This window comes from Falco biarmicus, chromosome 6, assembly GCF_023638135.1.
Source record: "Falco biarmicus isolate bFalBia1 chromosome 6, bFalBia1.pri, whole genome shotgun sequence".
In the NCBI taxonomy this organism is placed as follows: Eukaryota; Metazoa; Chordata; class Aves; order Falconiformes; family Falconidae; genus Falco; species Falco biarmicus.
Genome location: NC_079293.1, coordinates 2791750 through 2814593, shown reverse-complemented (window position 1 = coordinate 2814593; position 22844 = coordinate 2791750).

Below are 22844 nucleotides of genomic sequence, written 5' to 3'. Positions count from 1 at the left end.
GAATAGGTATCGGTAGGTGTAAGAGTGTGTGTGGGGAGTGTAGGTGCACACACACATATGTATGTATAAAATGTATATGTATTTTTCTCAAGCCCGACTGAAGCAAAGAAAAATCTTATTTACGAGCTGGCTGAATTCCAAAGTGAGTTTGCATGTAATAACTTCATGCATGTGTGCCCACATAAACACATTGTACATTCACAGTTTTAATGTTCTAATGCAAAGTATAAATCAATTTTATAATTTATTGAAAATGTCTATCAGAATTTGGAATGTTTCCAGATGGAAAAAAATAAATCAAGTAACCCTGAAAGGCTTGGGATTCAAGTTGAATCCATACCCAGTGTAATTAACCAGTATAACTATTCAGCATCAGCATCATTTTTTAAATGGGTTTGGATGTGAAATCAGGTTTTCTCCTCTTTTCTTTTTCTAGTGGAAAACAAATGGATTAAATAGGCTTTGGACAGAATTGCTTGAAAACACAACAGATCTAAGGTTCTTTCATCTGCATCCCAGGAAATCTCTAGCCTGGACATGACTGAGAAGCGTAAGGTTCCTCCTGCTTGTAAAATAGTCCTTGTAAATTAATCAGCTGAGCATGCCATGAAAAAACAAGAGTCAAAGCCCAGTTCTCACTACAACATTACTGCTGGTGGATTCTGTTGAAATAAATTAAGACCATTAGATTTAAGGCCAAGCCCTTATGTCTGTGTTGACCGACACTTGGAAGAGCTGATTCTAAACTGGATACAGCTCATACAGAAAATTCTTTCCCTCTTATAATGTTTAGTTGTGCAACTGAAGTAATGAATTTTCTGAACTTAGTTTCTGCATTTGTATAGCTGCTAAAACAGTAGATATTCACCTCATTCTTCTTTTCCCTTTTATAAGATCATAAAATTGTTATATGAGTTATTAATGAGGATCTAGACTTTTAACCTTTGATACTTGGCTGAGGAAAAATTTATCAAAGTGGAGCTATGGTAGAGCCAGCTGGAGTCTGTTGAGGTGTAAGAATCTATATTCAGTGTCATTAAGTAAAAGTAATAAAAAATGCTGCTGTTGGTGACTCTGTTCTTAAAACATGCTAAAAAGTTGTCTGTGCTGGCCTGACAAAAGCTGATCATTGGTGGAGCTGCTCTCATTGCTCCAGTCTAGTTCAAAGAAGGTTCTGTAACGTAACACAGAAAGGCACAGAGGAGAGGCTGCTTTACTCTTCATAATACTCTTTCAGTTTTTCCACAAAAACTGTGAAGGGTACTTAGCCTAGACCCATAATTTTCCACAGACCTGTAAACTAAGTCCTATTTTGTGAGAAGTGCTGACAAGAACCTCATGAAGTTCAGTAAGGGGAAGTGCAAAGTCCCACCACTGGGCAGGACTAAGCCCACGCAGCACTTCATGCTGGGGGCCAACTGGCTGCAAAACAACTTTGCAGAAAAAGACCTGGGGTTCAGGTGGTCAGCAAGCTGAACATGAGATACAACAGTGTGTTATTGAACCAAACAGGCCAAGAGTATCCTGGGATGCATTAGAAGGAGTAGGTCAAGAGAGGTGATGCTTCCTCACTAACCTGGCTCTGGTGAGACACAGCTGGAGGGCTGGATCCAGCTCTAGGCACCACAGTATGAGAGACATGGGCATACTGGAATGAGTCCAGCAAAGGACCACAACGATGTTGGTGAGGAGACATAGAGGCTGAAACATCTGGGACTCTTTGGCCTGGGGAAAAGGAGGCTCAGGGGGATCTCAGCACTCTGTATAAATACCTGACTGGGGGGGAAGTAAAGAAAATGCACGCAGTCTTGTGTAACCTGCTCTGTCTGATCCTGCTCTGAGAAGGCAGTTTGGACTCAGCAGTCTCCAAAGGTCCCTTCCCATCTCAGCCATTCTGTGATCCTGTGATAGTGCAAAACAGATAATCATCTGCCCAGGAAATCCTGCTGGAAGCCCTCCTGCACCATTCCTGCAGCATGACAGCGCTATTACTCCTAGGTACTGAATCTTTCCCTCCTTTCTCTTTTCCTCCCAGCTGCGGACAGGGCACTGCAATGAATAGTGTGTTTACCAGTGATTTCCAGAGGCTAACAAAAAGCTTTGTAGCATGGCAAGGAAGGTCAGTATCTTACCACAAACTAATTTATGCCCCAATAGTATCAGAGGCCAGCTGGCTGGAGTGGGAAACCAAAGATGCCCAGAATAAAATCACTCCCACAAAGGTAGGGGTCAACCTCCCACCAGGCACGTGTAGTGAGCCACATTGGTCCTGAGACAATGCAACCTTCACAGTTTTCTATATTGCTAGATGAGCAGACACACAGCAGTATAGAGGTACAGATATATTCCTCTGCAGATATACAAAAGTGAATGTTATGTTGCACAGTAATTTTTACGTTTATAATTTTAAGCCCTTTCCCAACTTTGATTGAGACCAAGTAATTTTAGCAGACTGTCACAACAGTTTGAGATGAGGTGCCTTCTAAAACTCCACTAGTATAGTTTTGTGAAGAAACTATTCAAGACTTTGGAACTGGGATACCTAAAGTGACTTTTCTCTTGTCCTTATTAGGTAGCTGGAAGGAGATTACAGTAGATAGTGTAAATTTAATGTCACCCTGGCAGGAGGTGGCAGGTTAGGAATCCTGTCAGTCACTGATTTACTGCTGAACAGTAGGGAAAGGCTTTAGAACAAACCCCGCAGGAGCATTATAAGCACTTTTTTATTGTCAAGATGTCAGAACACAACACAGGGTAGCCACTAAGCTTAAAAGTGATTTATGAAAAAAAGACCACCTGGAGATTATCTTATTTTTATCATTTTAAAAGGACATAAAAAGATCATTTTTGTCATATCTTTTTCCTGGTCAGTACACAAATCCACAGAGGAGCAATTTACTCATAAAAAGGACATTGATGTTATGGAATTGTTCTAATGTCTAATGTTTCATGTCATTTGTTGCTGTTACTTAGAATGACCTGTGGCACATTTCACTGTTACTGTCTTTCCTCTCTCACCAAATTTTTGATTTCCACATTCAAAAAGCTGAATTTTCCCCAAGCTGCAGGAAGCATTCAGAATCTGCTAAAAATTTTAATGTCGAGTGATGGAGACCTATAAGGGAAAGTGTTGTTAAAGACTGTGGCATTTTATACTAATTTTCCATCAGCGGTTATGGTTCCAGAAGACTATAATTTAAGACATTCTAAAATCCTAATACCAGTCATATGAAATAACAGCACTTGCTATATAGAAACAACAATAAAAATAACCTTTGTAAAGAATAAAAGCTAGCAGTAGAAGTTGTAAATTGAAAAATCCAGTGTGACTGGATTAATAATAAAAAAAAAGAATTCTCAAGATTCCAGCAAGCTATGTTTAATGTCAAGGTCAGGACTCAAGCATAAAAGCAACATAAAACAAAGCAAGGTATTCTTTTTAGCAGTAATAGTACCTTGTCCAGAGTTGCACTTAGAGCGGGTGTAAATACAATACAGACTTCTTAGTTTTCTCTCTTATGGTTGGTTTGGGGGTTTTTGTGTGTGTATTATTAACTGAAAAGTCCAGTTTGGTTTTGCAGCTACACTGAGTAGCACTTCTCCTATTAGATGGAGCTGGCTCAGACTAACTGAGAAAACATTCTGCAAATCTGTGCCATGGACAGTCCAACAGAAACTATTTTCAGAATCTAAAGTATTCAGGCTCCACCAAATGCCATTTAAGTTTATGATTTACATGTAAAAATGTCCTTGGGTTGCATATGGTGTAAAACAAGACCTGGCTCAAGCTTCTCAGTAACACAGCCAAAACAGGTTTTCCAAAGCCAGGGAGAAAGGGGAAGGGGAGACAGCCTGCTCAGCGTCTGTTCACAGTTGGGGAACCAAAGGGTCAGGACGGGAGTTGGGCCCTGGGTGGGAAGGACTCTGCAGGACAAGGCTTGCTTTCATTCTGTGCCTGAGAGGCTGGAAGAGATGGGGATCCAGCGGATTTGGTCTCTATGACTTGATATCTAGTCTTTTCTTAGCATCCGGCTACTTATTCATCACTATCAAATTATATCCTTATAATTTTTTAACTTTTTCGTTTGTGAGTAAAAGAGATGGAGCTCTTTGAAGTGTTTCACAGTAGACCATTTTACAGTCTTCAAATAATTTTTATTGATTTTGTACATAATGTGTAGATTTTTTACTAAGAATGCTTTGTAGAACTAATGTGTCTTGTAGAAGGATATATGCAATTCAATAAACCATGATTTTTTTTGAAGTGATACCAGTCATTCTATATTGTCTGAATAAACCTAATACATGAAAATATGCATTTAACTCCCACACAATAACATTGGTCACTACTTTTATTTTCTGACATTTCAGCCCAAGAAGCAAGCAAGAATTTTTAAGAAACTGTAATTAAGAAAGTATAAAGAGCTTATGTGTAAAGAATTTGTTTCAAATCAGTTCTCTAAATATACTTTCTTAATATTTTGCAAGTTATTCATAAAGCATTGATAACACAGTTATTTTGCTGGGCATAAATACATCCTCTTCTATGTCATATAATTCTCCTTGTAATATAGTTCCGTTGCAAGAGAAATTTAGAGGCTTTTAAGATAACTATAAAACATCATAACAAGTATGAAATTAAAATAGAACTTTAAAGACATCAGCTGTCTTATTTTTCTCTGACAGAAGTCAGAAAGTCAACAGCATAACTAAAAACTAATCTGTTCAACCACTTGTATCTATCATTAGGTTTATTACTCAAATGATAGACATATTTATGAATATTGCTTTCAAATTTTTAATAAAAGAAATCAGTGAGGTTGAAGGAGTAGGAGAAAAAAGGAGAGGAAAATTGGGCGTAAAGCACCTAAAGTAGAAAAAGGAGGAAACAGTTTTCTGCCAGGACTGATACAGAGGTTCCCAAGTGGTACTGGAGACTGCAGAGGGCTTGTTCAAGCTTATTGTGTTCTCAGGACTTGTCTTGTCAGATAGCTGTATGGAAGCTAAAGCAGCTGTTATGTATATATTTCCCTATGCTATACATATCAGAATATGTTTTATTCCATAGGATCAAACAGCATTTCCTTAGATTTCTTTCAGTTGTGGATCAGATCCAATACATGTAAAAGAAGAGGAATCAATGGATAGGGGTTGAACTCTGTGTAGAAAGAGATATAGAAAGAGGATGAAATCAGATGCAGAGAGATCAGCGATTAGAAAAACTCAGATTAATAACTACCCACCTCACCATGCCTCTTTCTGTCAGTTCTATCAAATCAAGGCATTGTGTGGTTGTCCTGCTTCCAGTCTACTGGCAGCTGACCCAGCATAGCTTCAATTACCTAATCATGAAAGCTTTTTATAGCATGGAATTTTCTCTCTCCACTTTCTGTTCTTTAACATGCAAGGAGTATTCATGTTAAAATATGCAATAAGCATGTGCCTGCATTGAAAAGGTTTAATACACACTTGCATATGGAATTTGTCAAATCTATTTCAATTGGTTGAGAAAGGGTTGTGTGATTTTTGTACTGCAGCTCTACAGCTAACTCACTGGCAATCCAGAACTGCCCCCCCTCCTTTTTTTTTGGTTTTTTTTTTTGTTTGTTTTTTTTGGTTTTTTTTTGTTGTTTTTTTTTCAGAGCAAGAAGCATTTATGTCAAGAATAAAGGGTCAGCAATACTACAAATGCTATTCCTGTTCCTTGAAGTGTGTTTCAGTTCTTTGCATCTGCTGTTGATGCTTGCTGAGCGTTTTCATGTTAAGGTAAAAGAGCAAAGAGAAGGGACACAAGGCAGCTCTAGGGAAGGCAGAGAAGGCTTTAGAGTAGGGAAGAGAAGGACTGACAGTGAGAACAAGACAACTTGTGATGGTTAGCTATGAAGTGATGCAGTTCCTCCCTCTTCTTTTTCTCAGCTACAGAAAATCAGCCTAGTCTGTGCAGACCGCTAGGTATATGAGCTTAATATGGAAATGTTTCTTATTCCAGGTAGGGTTATCATTATTCCTTATTAAGTCTATGGTACCCGCTAAACTTCAGTATCTTCTTGTAGACATTTAGACAATGAAAAGAGGAAAAACTAGCTTTCTTGCAAAGACACTTAGATATATAGCTGATTGCAGCCGCTCAAAAGCCTCCAGCAGCATTTACCAGAGTTATCTATTTATTTAAATAAAGGCATAATTGTATAATACTGTCCTGGCCAGTCCAGATATGTTTCACTTTGGCAGTTAAATAATTGCAGGTGTGCCTCATTTTTTAGATAGAAGCCATTTGAAATCACAGGTTAGCAAATGCCAAGTTGTCCTTATTTATCTCAGGGGAAGTGGGACACTGAGCAAAATGCTTCTGCTTAAAATACATAGTACATCCATAGCATAGCTAAACTTTAAGCCATTCCCAGAGCAGTGCTTTATTAACACAGGGCAACTTCTCTATTTGCCCTGATCTGAAAATCTGATTTTTAATTTTCTTCTTGTACTACAGTTACATTCCCAAGTTAGGATGCCTAAAAAAGAATAAAAAAAATTATTATAGTAGATTCTGGTTAAAAACAAACAAACAAACAAAAAAGCAAACAAAAAAAACCCCACACCCCCACCCCTCCAAGAAAAAAAAAAAGAAAAAAAAAAAAAAAAAAGAAAAAAAAAAAAAAAAAAAAAAGAGGTGGTATACTAGATTTGTGACAACAGAAAATTTGTTTTGTCCAGGAGAGGAGGACAGCTGTGTTCATTGGGGGCATAAGGAGCATAAGGAAACTGTAACATTAGAAAGTGTTGTTTAGTAATCAGTAATCTCAGCTAACTACTTCTGTCACTATTCTGGGAGTTGTAAATCTTTAGGCAATTACTGTATTACATATTTCAACATGTACTACTTAATTTTAGGGAAAACAGCTAACAATATTTTGCCTTGCAATATCTTTTATTGGAGATGTTTAGCTGGGAGCGTAAGTTCATTTAAAAACATGTTGTTCTGGGTTCCTTAAACCTTTTAAAGACAGGCAGGGACTGCCTCAGAGACTATTAATGCTTTGGGGCCTACTTAACAGCATGTTCCATAATGAAATACTAAATCAGTATTTTATTTGATCTGCCTTGCTTTGTGGGCTACCCACTCCACTCAGCTCCACCCCACCTTGATTTTTCTCTATCATGCCAATTAAGTGGTTAGTTTATTATTAGTTAGTAAGGCGGGGTTTGAATGTCTCCAGGGAAGGAGACTCCCCAGCCTCTCTGGGCAGCCTGTTCCAGGGCTCTGCCACCAACAAGGTAAAGAAGTTTTTCCTCACATTCAGGTGGAAATTCCTGCGTTGCAGTCTGTGCCCATTGCCCCTTGTCCTGTCACTGGGCACCACTGAAAAGAGCCTGGCCACGTCCTCTTGACACTCGCCCTCAAGATATTTGTAGATGTTAATAAGATCCCTCTCAGGCTTCCCTTCTCCAGGCTCAACAGCCCCAGCTCTCTCAGACTTCCCTCACAAGGGAGATGCTCCAGTCCCCTGGTCATCCTTGTAGCCCTCTGCTGAACCCTCTCCAGCAGTTCCCTGTCTCTTTTGAACTGGGGAGCCCAGGGCTGGACACAGCTCTCCAGATGTGGCCTCACCAGGGCAGAGCAGAGGGCGAGGATCACCTCCCTCGACCTGCTGGCCACGCTCCTCCTAATGCACCCCAGGATGATCCCATTTGCCTTCTTGGCCACCAGGACACACTGCTGGCTCGTGGGCAGCTTGCTGTCCCCCAGAACTCCCAGGTGCTTCTCCTCAGAGCTGCCTTGCAGCAGGTCAGCTCCCAGCCTGTACTGGTGTATGGGGCTGTTCCTCCCCAGGTGCAGGACCTTGCACTTGCCTTGGTTGAACTTCATCAGGTTCCTCCCTGCACAGCTCTCCAGCCTGGCCAGGTGTCACTGAACGGCAGAGCAGCCTCCTGGTGTGTCAGCCACTCCTCCCAGCTCTGTATCACCAGCAGACGTGCTGAGGGCACACTCTGTCCCTCCATCCAGGTCACTGAGCAGCAAGTTGAACAGGACTGGACCCAGCACGGACCCTGGGGCACACCGCTGGCCCAGGGCCTCCAGCCAGACTCTGCACCATTGATCACAGCCCTCTGAGCTCTGCCATTCAGCCAGTTCTCAGTCCACCTCACTGCCCACTCACCTAACCCACACTTCTTGGGCTTACGTAGGAGGATGTTATGGGAGACAGTGTCAAAAGCCTTGCTGAGGTCAGGGTAGATGACATCCACCACTCTTCCCTCATCTGCCCAGACAGTCATTCCATCATAGAAGGCTATCAGGTTGGTCAGACATGATTTTCCCTTGGTGAATCCATTTTGGTTACTCTTGATAACCTTCTTTTCCTTCACAAACTTTGAGATGACCTCCAGATGAGCTATTCCATTACCTTCACAGGGATGGAGGTGAAGCTGACCAACCTGCAGTTTCCTTGGTCCTTGTTCCAAAGGCAAGACCTTTTGAAAAACTGGAGTGACATTGGCTTCCCTCCAGCCCTCAGGCACTTCTCCTGTTCTCCATGACCTTTCAAAGATGATGGACAGTGGCTTAGCAATAACATCTACCAGCTCCCTCAGAACTCGAGGGTGTATCCCATCAAAGTCCTTGGATCTGTGGGTGTCAGGTTTGCTTAAGTGATCTCTAACGTCACTCTCCTTGACCAAGGGAAAGTCTTCCTTTCTCCAGACTTTCTCTCTTTCCTCCAGGGTCTCAGATTCCTGAGAGATAGCCTTGGCAGTAAAGACTAAAGCAAAGAAGGTTTTCAGTAATTATACCCTCTCTGTATCCTTTATCACCAGGATAACCATTGCATTCAATGGCTGGTAGGCACCTTTAGCACCTGGTAGGTAAGAACACACCTGGAAAGACTCCTTAGTCTACGTATTACATTTATGAAGCTCTCCAGGTAATCAGAGTTCAAGAGAAGGAGCTTGAATGTGATAAACTCTTAACAGCATTCAGTTGAAGGTGGCTGGATAACCATTCCTGTTTATTCTCAAAAGTGCATTTTCTTCCTATTGTTTTCAGGGTGAAGTGAGGCACAGAACGTTTGTGACTACATCCTACAAAGTGGCATTGGAAGAGACACAAGTCCCAAACCACCATGCTCTTCTTCTGCACAATGAATCTTCACAGTGTAAGGAATACGATTTCTTCTCAGGATTTGACGTGTCAAAAGCGATATGTCAGTATATGTCCCAGTTATCCCATTAAGGGCATTACATAACATAGAAATTGCTACTGTAACATTTGAACAGCTATTTTTTTTTCTCATCCCTCTTAATTTTCACATGCAATTTTCATCACCAATCATTTTCAAGTACAGTAACTAGCAATCTGTTTCACTCATACCTACACCTCAAGAGGATAGCAATGAGGCTGAACCCAGCATTTTTCTAAGCCTTGTAATACTCAGACTCTCTAACTTTTAATATTCAAGTATCCCTGTACAACTGCTTGCAGGAGGGAAATTTTTGTTGTTCAGGCACATCATCTCATAATGCAAGCAGTAACCAAAATATTTGGTTATGCACAGTAAAATGGGAACAGAGGTCAAGGAAAGAAGGAATCTTCCTCAAAGACTGTTTTCACTGCTTATGACCAGTGATGATGATTTCCCGCTTGCCTGGTTGCTGAACATGCTTCTGGGTGGCAGGAAGACAGACCCTGTGCTGGTGATGTGCTCTGGTGTACAGGAAGAAGCCAGTTGTGCCTCCTGCCATTCATGCAGCATCTGAGTTTCTCCAGGAGAGAACTGTGGGAGACAGTTGTCAAAGGCTCTACTAAGGTCCAAGCAGACAGCATCCACAGCCTTTCCCTCATCCACTAGGTAGGTGGATCATCTTGTCATAGGAGGAGATCAGGTTAGTCAAGCAGGACCTGCCTTTCATAAACCCCTGCTGGCTGGGACTGATTCCCCGGCTGTCCTGCATGCACCACATGGTGATGCTCAGGAAGATCTGCTCTGAGGTGAGGCTGACAGGCCTGTAGCTCCCCAGATCATCCTTCCTGCCCTTCCTGTAGGTGGGTGTCACATTGGCTAGCCTCCAGTCCTCTGAGGCCTCCCCAGTTAGCTAGAACTGTTGAGAAATGATGGAGAGCACATTGGTGGACCCCTCCACCACTCCCTCAGTACCCCTGGGTGGATCCCATTCGGCCCCATGGACTTGTTCATGTACAAGTGGAGCAGCAGGTCATTAACTGCTTCTTATTGGATTACAGGAACTTCATTCTGCTCCTCTCCCTTTCTTCCAGTTTGGTGGGCCGAGCACCCTGAGGGTAACTGGTCTGACTGCTATGAAAGACTGAGGCAATCATCCAGGCTTTCAGGGGTGAGTAAGCTGGATGTCTATCGATCTCCTGGAGCAGTCTGAAAAAAAAGGAGGTACCAACATGGTGTCCTTGACTTTTCTCCAAGGAGGTGCACATGCTTTTTCAGGAACTTTGATCTGAACATTTAAGAGAATTATAGCTTTTGTGTCTTAGGTAGCAGATATCTTGTAGATAGTGATAATCTCCCTCCCCCCAGTCTTTTGTTTTATTTTGTTTGGTTTGGTTTTTTGGACCAGCTGGAAAAGGCAGGCTTGTGTATGTAGTGGAACTGAATAAACTCATGTTTATGGATATAAGGGTTATATGATTACCATTAAAAATTTTATATACTATATATATATACACTCACACACCTGATTATGTATGTTGTACTTCTCAAGCATACGTTGCATATGTAAACATATATACAAATATATATGATGTGTATATTTAATCTTCAACACATACATCACAGGTAATTACATTGACATAGACAAGAATTGTATGTGGACATTTCTCAGAAAACCGGACATATATATCATCCCTTTTATACCTTTTCTGCAGTGGTAACAGCTTTATGCAGGTTCCTAAATTGCAATCCAATGACTAAAAATATAGAGTGACTGTTAAAATAAATGCATTGTGTATGTCTGGTACATATATGTACATATTCAGCCTCTCACATGCATGTTTGTGTGTGAACAAATGTTTATCAATATATCTATGTATCTATATATTTATATAACCCTATAAAGCAGAATGGATTAGTGTAAAGGTGATATGTCAACTAATATTCTTAAAAGTGTTTTCAGTGATGTAGAAATATATATGTATATTTATATATGTGTGTGTGCATATTTTATATATACACACACAAACATCCATCCATCCATCTATATATGTAAACTTTTTTAGTTATCCATGTATGACTGTTTTGAAAGATATTGCTCAAAAAACCAAAACAAACTTTATATTTAACTTCATTTTTTCTGTGATTTTATTTTCTCCCTCCATTCCACCCACCCCTTTTTTTTCTCAAAAAAAAAAAAAAAGGAAAAAAGAGAAAATATTGTTGCATACCTTTTTTTTTTTTTTCAGATTATAAGAAAGCAAGAGGGTGGTTTGGTTTTGTTTGTTTGCTCCTTTTTTTTTAATATTGAATGGACACGGAATCCTTGTATGGCTGAAAAGTATACTTTTGGGAGGCTTTTGTAAAGCTCAGTTTCCTCCCTTCTTAATTTTTTTTTTTTTAATCTTTCTTCCTTTGTCAACCTATCTCATGTTTAAACCTCAGATAACATTTATCAAAATGATCCTAAAATGAGATCAACATGAGCAAATTATTCTGAAAATGACCTTGCACTTTTAGTTGTTCTGATCCTCCCTGCATTTTAAAAATTATAAAAGTTTTTTTGGAGGTCATATAATGCAACTGAGAGTTCATACTTTCAATTCAATTTTACTCTATATAAGTCAATTAAATACTTTATAATGAAATATATTATTCTGTATATTTTTTTTCATAAAATTGCTGCAAATGTGTGCAGTCAAATGGTTCCAAACATCATCAGATTGCCAAAGTAGAATGGACTTCAGTTTTGCTAAAAGTAGTTTTTCAGAGCTTGTTTTTTGTGAAGACTTTCATATTGTATTCTCTGTATTCATTCACATGTTTCAGTGATCCTGGACATATAAATTTATAGTTGTTTGTTGATCTTCTGTGGGAAGCTATTTAAGGTTGGAAGCATTTCTAGTTAATTTCTTTCTATCCATTGAATTTAACAAGAAAGTGAGTTTGTGACAGTTTTTACAATAGCTCCTTATCTAGCAAACTTATGTGCAATGCAAAATAAAACTATGTTGCAAAGCTTTTGGATAAAGATATTTTGAGATTCATAGGCACCAGACAAAAATAACGTTCTTTATTTATGTCTTCTGTAAATATTAGCTCCTGCAGTTACATTTAATTGTCTGCTTATAAAGATATTTTTGTTTTGTTTTGTTTTAATTATGCTCTGTTTTTCAGTAGCTAGTGAGGGTGCTGGAGAACCCATAGCAACCAATAGTTTATTTTAAATTGTGTTCCTGATTGTAACAAATTAAGGCCGAAGATTCAAAATTGTGCCACCTCGACTATATTCCTGCTTCTTGGGGATCTTGTTCTGAGATAACATAAGTTTGTACAATAATATTTGTGTTGCATTGTTCCCAGCTCTTCTACAAGAGAAGAGGTTAAAACTCACTGAAACATTTTGCCACCTACACAGAAAACACAAACTGAACTCAGTATATATGATGGCCAAAGGCAATTGCTATGCATACAGCTGTGCAGGTGGGGCTTTTCCAATTCCTTACATGCCCACACCACACTTCAATATACCACCCCTAAGCTGAGCAAACCTAAGATACTGCAAATATAGATGTCATTTTTTGAGAAGTGGCAGTAAAATTATTTGGTTTATTGTCAGTGATAATTTTCATCTTCAGAATTTGCTCTGCTGAAAGGAAACATGATTACAGATATACACAATGTGTAATCTTTACTGAGCACTTCCTCCTGAAAGTAGTGATACTGAATCTAATGGGAATATTTGCCATTACTTGACAGAAGCTAATCATATACATGAGTCTTTTGAAGGCTGCACTGTTAGAGTGACTTGAACTAGCTCTGCCTTTTGCTTTTGTCATATAATAAATAGAAAATAAAAAAAAAGATGAGAAACTATTCTTAGATATTAACGTTTTTGAAAGTTTCAGCAAGACCAAATAAAGACTATGAAACATCTCTAAAGATAAAATATAAATCAATTAAAAAAATAAAAAAAATAATGGGAATTTCAAAGCTTGCAAGTTGTTGAATAATGTGTTCTCTTCTTGGTTTAGACTACTGGGAGGTAGAGATTAAAGGCTTTAGATCTGCATTTTTTTTATGTTTTAACCTTTCAGACTGATCTTCAGATTTTGATACAAAGTATAATGTATAAAAATGGGAATAACCTGCGATCAAAAAGGAAGTAGCCTGTAGCACTGGAATATCCAGCCTAATATGGTCTTAATTTTCCAGCTATTTCTGAATTAATACAGACGGGTAACAGTAAATGGTCACAGGCCCTGGTTCTCATGGGGAACTTCTGCCACTCCAATATTAACTGCAAGGGCAACCAAGCAGGCCACAAGCAATCCAGGGATTTCTGGAGTCTATTGATGACAGCTTGCTGACACAGGCGATGGAGGAGCTGACAAAGGGTAGATGTTTTACCAAACCTTGTACTTGCAGAGAGGGAGGGGCTGGTCAAGTGATGAAAGTTGGGGTAGAGCTAGAAAGCTTGGCTGTAGTAACCATGAGATGGTGGAGTTCAAGATCCTGAGAAGAACAAGACAAATATCCGAATCTCAACCATGCATTTCAGAAGAGCAATCTTTGGCCTCTTCAGGAACCTTCTTGGAAGAATCCCATGGGAGATGGTCCTTGAGAGAAAAGGTGTCCAGAAAAGCTGGCTAATTTTCCACGATTGCCTCCTCCAAACCAATGAACAATCTAACCCAACGTGCACAAGGCAAGAAAATGTGGCAGGAAGCCTGTACATAGGAGCAAGTAGCTCCTGAAAAGTCTTGAACAAGAAAAAAGGAAGCAAATGAGATATGGATTTAGAGACATGTGCTCCATGGTCTAGAGCACGCAGGTGTGGCATTGGGAAAGCCAAAGCCCATCTGGAGTTGTATATGACAGGGGACTTGAAGGGAACAAGAAGGGTTTATGGAAGTACTTCAGCAGCAAAAGGAAGGCTAGGGTAAATGTGGACCCACTGCTAAATGGGACAGGAGATGTGGTGGCAAAGAACACGGAAAAGCCAAGGTACTCAAAGCTTTCATGTGCTTGGTCTTTACTAGTAAGCCTTCCTCACAAATTTTGGAGAGAAGTGGGAAAACCTGGAGCAAAGAAGACTTACCATTGTATGTAACGATGCATATAGCTCAGGGCGAGCATCCAAAAAACAGTGCTTATACAGAGAGTGTTGCTCAAGTGAAATAAAATTATTGTAGGAAGGAACTATGGTTTGAAATATGTCTTAAATCCTAATTGAAAGAAAAGAAGAAATGATTGTCTATTTGAAAATATTTATCACCAACTTGAAAAGGGGATTTTCAGGAATATTTCAAGCAAGTTGTGTAACATATACACACGTAAGTAATTTTCAAAGTATGTTGCAGTGGTTAAATCTCTTGCTGATAATTCAAGCCAAAATAAATCACTGAATGAAAATGAATGTCAGAAAATATGGCTGGTCTGAAATATGCATTTTTAATTTTTCTTAGTGTGATGAAAAAGAAGAGAATAAATTACACATAAAATTCTCAAAAGCTGTTATTTCACGCTGCTGGTGTATTCAGCAAAACCTTAAAAGCATGAGTCATATTTGGAGGAAAAGTTTGCCTGTGTAACAGTATCTTCTTAAGACCTGGCATAAAAAAGGTTTTCCTATTTTTTATTGAGATGGGAAGGTACAGATCTGCAAGTGATTTAGGATATATATATTTTTTTTTACATAAATTTGTTCACTCTATGTTCACAAGGAATTCACGAAGGAATAATTTGCTATGTGTCAAAGTATACAGAAAATCTTTGGCATTTCTTGGATCGCTGACCATGCAAAGAACTCTTTGGCAGTTCATTTTTCATGATTCCCTTATCCTCTGGTTGAAGACAATGGATTGCTACTGATGATGTCCCAGCTATGACTCTTCCGCACAAGAAAGGGATTCAGCAAAGCCTGACCTTAGAAAAAAAGACCATAGGAGTAACAATGTGTAATATGAGTGTCAGTGTCAGCCTGAAGGACTAATAATTACAATTAATGGTCTATAATGGGGGAAATACATTTATTTGTCAGGCTGTCATGGTCACTGACAGCTTCGTGAGATGGGAGAATCCAGTCCTCTGATGGGCTTTCTATATATACATTTCTATATATTCTATGGCATTTGCATCTTCATTAATCAAAATTATATCCAAAGTATACTTATTAACTCTTGGGTATGAAGCGTAGAACAACTTTTATTTCAAAAAACCTTTTTTAATTTTTAGCTACTCCACTGTTGCATTACTAGCCTGTGTTGCATTTTCAGAATGTCTGTTAGATAATTCCCCCATAACACCTTATTTTTGTTTCCTGCATCCAAGACTTCTGCTCTAAATAAAACCCTTGCTATTCTCTCATTTCGTCTATTGATTTATAGCAAGCATGGATAAAAGACTCTCCTGAATCTTATGATCTTTTTGTCCCTTTCATCATTATGTTGTTCTTAGAAATGACATATAAGGTTTCAATCTTCTAACCATATAAAATATTCCACCAGTTTTCAGTTACGGCAGTTACAACAATTTACTTATAATTAACTGGGGTTTCTGCTGCTTACACTTTTCTTTGGCTCTAAGCACAAATGACAATGTCAACTAGGGTTAATTTTGTAACCTCCTTCCTCTCTCTATCTCACTTGTTGCAGGTAACATCCAGCTATGAATATTGGACCTCATAACTCAAGCTATTTCCTTAGAATGGTCCTCTCCTGTTCTGTAACGTATACCCATTTAGAGCAAAACAAAAATCTTAGATTTCCCTGCATTAACACAATAGGATGAAAGGACAGGTAGGCCCTTTAGAGTGCAATTTATCTCATCTTAAACGTGATATATAAGACAAGGAGATAAATCACATATTAGAAATGCCCATATTTCTATTAACTGCTAAGATATTGCAAGCCAAGAAGCATACATTTGATACCTTCCTTCTAAGTGATTAAATTTAGGTGTCTTGGATCTCAGCTTTGAAGATAACTTTACTTCTTTCTTTCATTTCATTCCTGTGCATTTTGCCTGAACAGCATAGTTATCAAAAGTTATGAAGTTCTGGGACTTTGAAGTTGGAATTTAGGTCTTTAGAATCCAACCATTGTCAATTTCTATTTTCAATGATTAATTTTTTTGTGTGAAACGGACATAAATTTTCAGGAAAACAGACTACCTTTCCTCAGCAGAACTTAATTTTAATTGAGAAAAAAATCAGATATTCTGATGTTTATCATATTTAATAATAGTATTATTTAATAGCCAACAATATTAATAATATAACAACAGTAATGATGAAAATCTAGTTCTTTCCTCTGTAATTCTTAGAACAAGTATTTGCATAAGTTATATGTTGCGAATATCGTTCTAATATAGGTAAGGGAGGGAAACCAGAAAACCTTAGAATTAGTCTATTAAACCTCTTTAACAGCTTTCTGAAGAATAGAAATGAAAAGTAAAGTTTAAAGGTAGAAGAAATACCTCCTGGAAATTTCATCCCAGCAAGGGCTTATTTTTAACAGCCTATCCCTACAATTTTCAGTTTTCAACATGGGATATGAGTATGCTCCTACACTAACAGCTCTCATCAGCATGTTTAGTTTTAGATTATTGGTTCTATAAATATATTTTTAAAAATTATATAATTTATAATATTACATTTTAACTCCTTGATTACTAACAGCTTTGCTGCAGTCATTATGCCTAGTATAAGTGCATTTAATTGAAAACTGTATCAAGTACAAAATATATATTGATATTTTGTGTCTTTTATTTTTTGGATAGGAAAAGGTTAGAACAGTAGTGTCAAATCCAAGGGAGTTATTAGGAAATTCTGTTGGGAATTTGACAGAAAGTGTTAACTAATCTAGTAGCAAGTGTCACAGTATCTTGCACTTAAGGGTTGGGGATATTGTATTTCTACACCATCCATATATTCTTTCAAGTATCAGCTAACATGGCTTCAGGTTTTATATATACGTCACCATTTGATATGAATGTTTTCAGTGAGTGATGCTTGGTTAACCAGTACCCAAAACTCCAGCCTCTGTTCCTGTGCATTGTTCCTGCCTTCAGCCACTCCTTATATCCACCTGCAGAGCAATTTGTGTGGCTGTGCACTAGGATGGGGAACTGATCCTGCCAGAAAAAGCTGGTCCTTTTTTTTGCTGGGCTCCTTTTTGAATACATCAGTGACTCATTTTGGTTCCTCATGTGAGGAACTAAATTCAGGCTAGTACAGAGGTAGAAATGAGTGTTAGTGGGGAATAAAGAAACAGGACTTGAAATGCTAAAATTGGCTTCAGCAATGTTTTTGTGGAACACTTAATTTGACTAGAAATGATGATCAGGCCTATGCAAAAGCAAACAATGTTGTGATAGATTATGGATCAAAAGGGAGTGTGACAGTGACGCTGAAAGAGTGAATGGAGAAAGAAAAGGAAGAGAAAACAAATGCATGCAAATGGTTACATCTCAAATGAAATTAAAACACTAATCACAAGTGTGCATATAATAACTGAAGTGCCTCACTTTTTGATTTTAAAAGTCCTTTTGTGTTGTAGAGGTGGCAGACGTAGGGCTGAGGGACAGCAGTGTCCTGATAGCTGCCCTCAGAGACAGGCAGTGGTTGCAGAACATGCCCCAAGATGCATTTCTGAATTTTCTCCATGTTGTTCAATGTAAACCACAGAAATGCACCCCTGGAGCAGACCCTAGCAATCTTTTTCATCCACTGTGCCCCTTACACCTACTTTGCCTCCCCAGCCATAGGCTACAGGACAGGGGTCAGACAGACAGACAATCTTTCTGAAGAAGGTAAGAACTAGAGACGCGAGACAGCAAAGTGAACATTGGGGTTGGTGTCTGCTACAGGCCACCCAACCAAGGGAAGCCTGTTGTCAAAGCCTTCTTCCTCCAGCTGAAGGAGGCATTGGGCTCTCAGGCTCTTGCCCTGCTGGGACACCCTAATATCTGCTGGAAAAGCAGCACGGTGAGCTGCAGGCAATCCAAAAGACTCCTGAAGTGCATTGAGGATAACTCCTTAAGCCAAGTAATAGACAGCCCTACCACAGGGGATGTGAAACTGGACCTGTTGGTCACCAGTGCAAATGAGCAGTCAGTGATGTCAAGGTTGGAGGCAGCCTGAGCCGCAGTGATCAGGCGCTGGTGGAGTTCACTGTCCTAAGGGATATAGGTCAGGCAAAGAGTAATGTCAGGACCCTGAATTTTAGGAAAGCAAGCTTCCAGCTCTTCAAGGAGTTAGTCAATAGGACCCCCTGGGAAATTGTCCTCAGGGACAAGGGAGCAGAACAAAGCTGGCAGATCTTTAAGAATGCTTTCCATAGAGTGCAAGAGCTTTTGATCCCCAGGTGTAAGAAATCAGGAAAAGAAGGCAGGAGACCGGGATGGCTGAGTCAAACTAACCTGAGTCAAACTGAGACCTGCTGGTCAAACTAAAGGGCAAGAAGGCAAACTAAAGGCACAACCAGTGGAAGCAGGGACGGGTACCCTGGAAAGAGTATATGGACACTGCCCAGTTGTGTAAGGATGGGGTCAGGAAGTCCAAGGTGCAGCTGCAGCTGAGCTTGGCAAGGGATGCAAAGACTAATAAGGGCTTCTACAGGTATGTCAGCCAGAAAAGGAAGGTCAAAGAAAGTGTATCCCCTCAATAAGCAAGACTGGCAAACTGGTAACAACAGATGAGGAACTCAACAACTTTTTTGACTCAGTCTTCACTGGAAACCTTTCTTCCCACATCTTTCAATTGGATGGACCACAAGACAGGTACTGGGGGAGCACAGTCCCTCACACTGTAAGAGAAGATCAGGTTTGTGACTGCTTGAGGAACCTGAATATACATGAGTTTATGGGACCTGATGAGATGCATCCCAGAATCTTGAGGGAATTGGCTTATGTAGTTTCCAAGCCACTCACCATATATTTGAAAAGTCATGGCAGTCAAGTGAAGTTCCTGGTGACTGGAAAAAAGGGAAACATTGCACCATCTTTAAAAAGGGTTGAAAGGGGGACCCTGGGAACTACTGATCTGTCAAACTCACCTCTGTACCTGGGAAAATCATGGAACAGGTCCTCCCAGAAGCTATGCCAAGGTTTTAAACTAAAAGATGGTAGATTTAGACTAGATAGGAGGAAGAATTTTTTTATGATGAGGGCAACGAAACACTGGAACAGGTTGCTCAGAGAGGTGGCAGATGCCCTATCCTTGGAAACATTCAAGGTCAGGCTGGACAGGGCTCAGATCAACGTGATCTAGTTGAAGATGTCCCTGCTCATTGAAGGGGATTGGACTAGAAGACCGTTAAAGGTCCCTTTCAACCCAAATTATTCTGTGATTCTATCATTCTGACTCAGTGATGCCCAAATGATGTTTTTTACAGTTGAAGTATTTCTGCACAATGTGCTCCCCTCCTTACTTTTCCCAGAGTTTGTAGATAGGAAAATCATGAAGATATGTGTCTGAAGCCCTCTGGATAAAAGATATCTGGTCCCTACACTTTGTGCAAACTTAATCTATTTATTATACTTTATCTATACCTGCAGTATACATGTGAGGACGGATAACACTGTCTTCTGCTTCCCTGACCAGACATTAAAATAATATAAAATTTACAACAAAAATCCTTTTCCTTTTCATCATTACAAGATATGTGATTTGTTAAGTCAGAAAAAACTTCTGCCAAAAATAATTATAAAAATTAAAACGAAAACAAAATCCTAATGATTTTGAAGGCAGAAATGTTTGAATCCTGCTGCATTGCTGGTGTTTGTTTTGAACAATACCACATGCATGTGTAAGTATGCATGTGTGTGTAGGAGATTAATATTTTCCTGTGTGTTAGTAGGTGAAGTATTGCTAAGGTTTTGTGCGCTTCATAACTCAATGGTCAGAGCATACAGTTTATACGAGACACTTATTTCATCCTCGCTCCTTGCATTTCATTTCCTAAGGCTTCAATGAATGTAAAACTAAGAAAACTGCTGAACTGCCAGAGGCTGTAATCATATCAGGTTTTATCAGCAAAGGCTGGGTCTGTTTGGTGCTGACTGGAAACTTTAGGGAGAAAAAGGGGCGATAGGGCATGTTCATGTATTGTACCTAAAGCTGCCAGTATGTCTGCCGTATCTCACATTTATAACTTCAAAATTGTATTTTTATAAAACTAAAAGCAAGCAATAGCCACACAAGATTAATTCACGGGATTTGTTAATGTAAAATCCATGGTAAGATTAACATAGCTTGCTTTCTTTCACACGATTCATGTAATACTTAATGATTGAATAACATATGAAGCAGTATTAAATGTAAGTGTGCTTGAGATTCAACTTAAATTCTTAGTGCAAGTTTCAGCTTTATATTGATTTATGTACAACTACAATTTGTAACCTTTCTTTTGACTTTGTCTGGTAGGATTTATTATCCCTTTTACATAAAAGGAAATCAATTTTGAGAAAAGTGACTTATAACGGTCATTTTGCTGGTGGCAGTCAGGGGTAGAATTTGGGAGTGAAATGCCCTGGGAAACCCCTTCATGTGTCTAAAGTGTAGTCCTCCAGCCCCATGTCCTTTCAGATGCATGTATGGAAGAGGCTTGTGTAGGCAAGTGCCTGGGACACTGCTTGGAAAGTGATATGTGCATTTGCATGCTCAGGGACACAGACTCCTCAGTATGTCCTGGACACTGCTCAAGATATCCAAGGCAGTGCAAAATCCCACAGAAGGCTGGGGCTTTTTTTTTGGTTTGTTTTTGTTTGGGTTTTTTTTCCTTCCCCCAGACTGGGCACCACAGTATTTCAAATAATATCTGGATTACAGCACTGGTTAGGACTGGGAAGCCTTGAATGAGGCTTAATGCCTATCTAGTTACCAGCTCTCTGATACCTATCACAAGCAGACCTTTTCATAAGGCCTGTTGCAATAGGACAAGAGGTAACAGTTTTAAACTAAAAAGGATAGATTTAGACTAGACCGAAGGAAGAAATTTTTTATGATGAGGGCAATGAAACACTGGAACAGGTTGCCCAAAGAAGTGGTAGATGCCCCATCCCTGGAAACATTCAAGGTCAGGTTGGACAGGGCTCAGAGCAACCTGATCTAGTTGAAGATGTCCCTGCTCATTGCAGGGTGGGTTGGACTAGATGACCGTTAAAGGTCCCTTCCAACCCAAACTATTCCATGATTCCATGATTCTATCTAGAAGCTAAATGAGCTCTTACCCTGAGCATGCCAGGACTGATTTCTCTGCTCAGACATGTGGACCTACGGGACAGCACATCCCTCCAGCCTTTCTGAGGTAAGCATGGTGGAATTCAGTGGAAGGGGTATGTAGTACAGAACACAGTGTACACAATACAGAATGATGCTGTTTTATAAAGCAATGTAATTTTTTGGCATTGTGTCCTTGTTTTACTTGCTAAATAGAGCTGCATGTTAGACAGCTTTGTATGATGTTGTAATGACAGACCCTTTGTGGACTCATGCAAAACAGCAAGCTATAGCTTAGCTCCACAGTTTAAATATCACAATTCAAATGTATGCTGCTTTCATACACTTTGTGTTTGTACATTGAGTTGGAAAAGGAGTGCATTGTGACAATATGACACCTCTACATTGCCATATTGGCAGTTATCATTCCATCTCATGTTAATAATTAATTTCTCTTAAAGAATTGAGTCCTGCTGTTTTAAAGTGTCTTCTGCTGGTGTCTGCTAGAGTTAAATGATTTGTTGCTTAATATAGAAGCTTTGAGGAAAACGGGATAAATTGGGGGAAAAATAAGCAAAACATTTAGCTGAAATAAAGTAGCAAAGCAACTGCCCATCTGGACTAATCTGAGACTTTGCCAAAACATTAAAGAGGAAATGGTAAATTTCACTTAAAATACAGTTCATGAAAGTTATACTAATGCTAATATTGAATGCTAATGAAAATCAGTCACAGGGTGCATTTGAAGCCAGTGGCAAAGCAAACAGATACCTCCAACCCCCTTCAGAGTCCATCTGTGCTGAGTGGTTTGGTGAACTGGGTGGGTGTCTCTCTGATGTGAAACACTTGCAAGAAACACTTGTAGGTCAGTACTCTGGGAAGATTTAACAGAACCTCAGCCTGACAAGCTTGGTGACTTTTGTGAACCTGAACATATCAAAATACATACTCAAATACCTCCAGAAGGTCATACCTGCCAGGCTGTGTGTCAAACCTTCTGTCAAAAATGTGCCACTATACATGGTACCAAGAAAGCAAGCAGGAATTTGAGTCTGTAGCCTGGAGGATAGATCACTCAACTACATCACTCAACTGAAAATGTCCTGGTTCCTTTCTAGGTCTTGCTCCACAGTCCTGCTAGTTCTGAGTTTGGCATCTGACGTAGAACTACTTACATCACGTTTTGGATTTGATCTTTTTAGCTAATACACTGGTTGAATATCTCTTAACATAAAAGGCAAAACTGAACTCCTCAAGATTTTGAAAGATATTTGGAAGATATCATTTCACAGCATGCACAGGAAAATCTGGTTTGTTTGGGATTTTGAGGGGCTTGGGAGTTGACTTTTTTTGCTTTTTGAGTGTTTGTTGGTTTGGGTTTTTTTCTCCTTCAGAACTGTGGGAGCATTTTTGTATTTTCTGTTTGGTTTTGTTTGCCAGGTTTTGTG